General features: G+C 46.9%; 1 protein-coding gene across 1 annotated transcript in view; it reads right to left on the minus strand.

Annotated features, from left to right (window-relative positions):
- The window catches only part of klc1a (kinesin light chain 1a), a 53,137-nt gene that overhangs the window by 8,644 nt on the left and 39,493 nt on the right, over nt 1–5,000 (minus strand). The gene's annotated exons all lie outside the window — the stretch shown is intronic.

Below are 5,000 nucleotides of genomic sequence, written 5' to 3' on the forward strand. Positions count from 1 at the left end.
GTATATTACTAAGGGGTAAGGTCATGAGATCATGCCTTGTAGGTGAGGCATAGACTGTATATTACTAAGGGGTAAGGTCATGAGATCAGGCACATGGTGGCATAGACTGTATATTACTAAGGGGTCAGGTCATGAGATCAGGCACATGGTGGCATTTTATCCCTGCTGCCCTACACACATACGGTTGCAGCAGAGCTATGACGACCTCTGCACATGTTTTGAAGAGAATATCACCTGTGTATAATTGAAGAGAATATCACCTGTGTATAATTGAAGAGAATATCACCTGTGTATAATTGAAGAGAATATCACCTGTGTATAATTGAAGAGAATATCACCTGTGTATAATTGTTTGGATGCATGGTAAGGATGATAAACGAGTGTTGCCATCACTCTGCTGCAATCCATTCGAGACTTGCGGCTTTCCCTCCGCAGGCTTGGCCCCCTCGTGATGGGTGGGCAGACCAAAGAGAGCAGAGTAGAGCAATATGTTTCAAGCCCGTGCATTACCTGGATCTATGTGATGTCATGTGAACGCCCCTTTAGAAGACCTTTGGTTATTCTCTTACGGTTGAGAATAAATGGAGTTCCCTTGGCACTGTATATCAGTGGTTCCCAACCTATGGGTCGGGACCCAATTTATGGGTCACCAAAGATCCACAGGGGGTCGCGGAGCCCTCTTGATATTAAGGGGTTTCATTTTAAATATATATAGCATATGTTGAATAAAAGACAAAGCATTTAACTAACATATGCATAGACACAACAAAATGTAAATGCTACCTTAAACATTTATTCCATATTTGACCAAAGATGAATAGAGGAATAAAATAACTAAAATGAGTTGTCATACAGAGGGCATCTTGTGACTGTCTCGTGCAGGCGCTCGCGCGATTGGGTCACCAAAGCTTACAATAGTAAATACATGGGTCCCTGAAGAAAAAGGTTGGGAACCACTGCTGTATCACATCTTATGCAAGCCGTCACCAAATGCCACAGGAAGAGAAGAAGGAGGAGGGGACAACGCTACCTCAGGAGACGGAGCTTGAGCACACTCCTTTAGTTTGCATTGGGTGGGCTGAGGTTGAATCATCTTACTCTACTAAGAAATTCTTTGGGCGGACCGGACCTGCGCATGGCCGTAGAGGACCGGACCTACGCATGGCCGTAGAGGACCGTAGAGGACCAGACCTACGCATGGCTGTAGAGGACCGTAGAGGACCGGACCTACGCATGGCCGTAGAGGACCGGACCTACGCATGGCCGTAGAGGACCGTAGAGGACCGGACCTACGCATGGCCGTAGAGGACCGTAGAGGACCAGACCTACGCATGGCTGTAGAGGACCGGACGTACGCATGGCCGTAGAGGCCGCAAGCCAGTCTAGCTCCTTTCCAGTCACCTCAGGCCTCAGTGCAGCTTCTGCATTACACTTAGTCATTTACAGGGTATTGGTTACAGTCCCTAGAGCAGTGTGGGGTTAGGGTGCCTTGGTACCAGGGCTTTGAACCGTTATTTTTTTCCAAACGTTCCGTTCCGAACAGAAACGGAATTATAACGTTTCCGGTTATAAGTTCCACCAATAAATTGACGTTCCTGAACCGGTTAGAACAAAAAAATACTGTTCCCGGAACGGTTAATTTCGTTCCTGTCAGCTAGTTACTCCCATAGGCCTAACTGACGTGAATTAACCAAGAAAGACGGAAGTGCAAATGAGTCAGCCTACATTCCAAACTGTTAATTCAAGCAGATGAAAAGAATATCCTCCAGAATTTTGTCATTCAGGGACGACCTAACGGAGAAGCGGAGAATAAACCTCAATGATGAAAATGCACGCTCCACGCTGACTTGGGTCACGGGGAACGCTATGGCGGACATTGTGAGTTTGTGCATATTTGAAGCTGCCATGGATGCCCAATAACGTTGAACATTCTCGGTGCGCTTTACACACGCTTCTCTGCAATGTCTTACAATGATGCAATGGAAACTCTCCCCTTTTGTATGACAGTGGTTTCTCTTATTTAAGATGTGGAGTGGAGACTTAGTAGTCCACAGCTCTCTCTCCATTCAGTCAGAGAATGTCTGATGTCACACAGGACGTGAACCTCAGCCGTCATGGTAACGTGCACAGGAAAATAATTACTTTTTTTGTTTTGTTTGAGGAACGGTATTAACCGGTATTAACCGGTTACCATTATTTTTAAATAAGTGTTCCCGTTCCAGAACATAAAAAATAATGTTTCCGGTTTCGGTTCTGTTCCCTGTAAAATACAAAAAGTTCCCGGTTTTCGTTTTCGTTCCTTGAACCGGTTCAAAGCCCTGCTTGGTACAGGGTATTGGTTACAGTCCCTGGAGCAATGTGGGGTTAGGTGCCTTGGTACAGGGTATTGGTTACAGTCCCTGGAGCAGTGTGGGGTTAGGTGCCTTGGTACAGGGTATTGGTTACAGTCCATGGAGCAGTGTGGGGTTAGGTGCCTTGGTACAGGGTATTGGTTACAGTCCCTGGAGCAGTGTGGGGTTAGGTGCCTTGGTACAGGGTATTGGTTACAGTCCCTTGAGCAGTTTGAGGTTATGTGCCTTGGTACAGGGTATTGGGTACAGTCCCTGGAGCAGTGTGGGGTTAGGTGCCTTGGTACAGGGCATTGGTTGTAGTCCTTGGAGCAGTGTGGGGTTGTGTGCCTTGGTACATGATATTGGGTACAGTCCCTGGAGCAGTGTGGGGTTAGGTGCCTTGGTACAGGGTATTGGTTACAGTGTGGGGTTAGGTGCCTTGGTACAGGGTATTGGTTACAGTGTGGGGTTATGTGCCTTGGTACAGGGTATTGGTTACAGTGTGGGGTTATGTGCCTTGCTCAAGAGCACCTCTGCCCATTCAACTGAGAGAGTAACATCTTAATGTTTTTTACGATATAAATAAAAAAAAACATGAAAACAGAAGTGCGGTGGAACTAGAGGTCCAAGTCAAATTAGATCCTCATTCCCTGTTGCTTGTGAATTTGTGATGCTGCGACGTCATTGATGATTGACGTCATTGATGATTTATTCAATATCTCACAAAAAAAACAATTGAAATGTCACTCTGTCATTTGTGAGCGGGATTTTGAATGGGGAAAAGTCTCTCAATAGTCAATAGTTGCTGTGTCTGCCTGGGTGTCAGAAGGGAACCTTCTCCACAGTGGGGCAGCACTGAGGCAGGAGACCACAAGCGATAAGAACTAGTTTAGTACTAGTTTGTCAGGAACTAGTTTGGAACTAGTTTGGTACTAGTTTGTCAGGAACTAGTTTGCCAGGAACTAAGTTAGTTTGGCTTGTTGTAAATGCTGGGTGGGTGGATTCCAATATGCAGACTCCCGTCCTCAGCTTGTGCTTGTGGCCTCGGGCTTCATGGACGCCCCGCCTCCGCGGAGAAAACAAATCAAGTTTCCCCACTGCCAGCCTAGCCACAACAACTTGTTGGGGTACTATTCTTCATTCACCATCCCGTTGGCAAATGAGGAAATGACATTAGAATTGCGCTTTTGCAAGATATTGAAATACAATTCTGTTGTCGGCGACGTCATCATGTGAGCAAGGGACGGGAGTCTGCAATTTGGAATGTACCCCAGGGAAGTTAGGAACTTGTCTGGCTTGCTGCAAATACTGTAGAATGACCCCTGACCTCTAACTCATGACCCCTCACCTGTGACCTCTGAGCCCTGACCTGAGACCTGCATCTCTCTCCTTCAGCAGCAGCAGCAGTAGTAGCAGCAGGAGGCCACAACATACAGCAGGGGTGGGGATCCGATCCATCATCTTATCAAGCCCCAATATCATTTTAATGTTGTGGTTTTTCACATGAAATATGACATTTTCTTTGTAAACATCTCAAACATGTTTTGTAAATACTACACACACACACACACTGATCAGAGCACACACACACACACACACGCCTCAATGAGTGAAGTGAGTAGACACACACACACACACACACACACCTGACAAGCACGCCCCTAGGAAGGTCTTCATGCAGACAAACACCCACAGCCAGACAGGCACACACAGCAGCGAGAGATACACACACACACACACACACACACACACACACACACACACACACACACACACACACACACACACACACACACACACACACACACACACATAGAGAAGTGAAGGGACACACAGAGAGGCGTGAGTCGGAAACGTGAGCAGAAAGAGTTTTATTAGAAGTTAGTAAAGAGGGACACACACCGCTAAGAACACACCGGGTACACACTCTCATTCAGATTTACACACACACACACACACTCACTCACACACAGGTATAAATATTAAACAGACATCTTCCCCTGCACACACTGTCCACCCCCCACCCCGACCCAACTCACACACACACACTCATACATATAAATATTAAATAGTAAAGATCCCCCATCACACCCTATACCCCCCCCCCCCCCCCCCTTCTCTATTAACCCCATAATAATATCCCACGCTAGCGGCCTCCTATCCAGCATGCCATCATACGCCTATCGCCTATCGCCTATCGCCTGTCGCGTGTGTGCACTACGACTTGGGCGAGCCCGGTCATGTGACCAAAATGTTTTTCTGTGGCGTCGAAGAGCAAGAGTCTGTGGCGTCGAAGAGCAAGACGGACTGCACGAGCGTGAAATACACACTCCTCTGTATGATGCCAGTCTGTCATATCACACACGTGGCATCATATCACCCTAGCGGCTAGTTCTCCAAAAGAAGTTTCTGTAGGCAGCTGAAGACAACCCTTGGGAACCGCTGATGTAGGCCATTAAAGCCATATACAGCAGAAACCATATCACCCAAGTCAAGTGGCGATGTAGGCCATTAAAGCCATATACAGCAGAAACCACATCACCCAAGTCATATACAGCAGAAACCATATCACCCAAGTCAAGTGGCCATTAAAGCCATATACAGCAGAAACCACATCACCCAAGTCAAGTGGCGATGTAGGCCATTAAAGCCATATACAGCAGAAACCAC

This window comes from Engraulis encrasicolus, unplaced genomic scaffold (genome assembly GCF_034702125.1).
Source record: "Engraulis encrasicolus isolate BLACKSEA-1 unplaced genomic scaffold, IST_EnEncr_1.0 scaffold_43_np1212, whole genome shotgun sequence".
In the NCBI taxonomy this organism is placed as follows: Eukaryota; Metazoa; Chordata; class Actinopteri; order Clupeiformes; family Engraulidae; genus Engraulis; species Engraulis encrasicolus.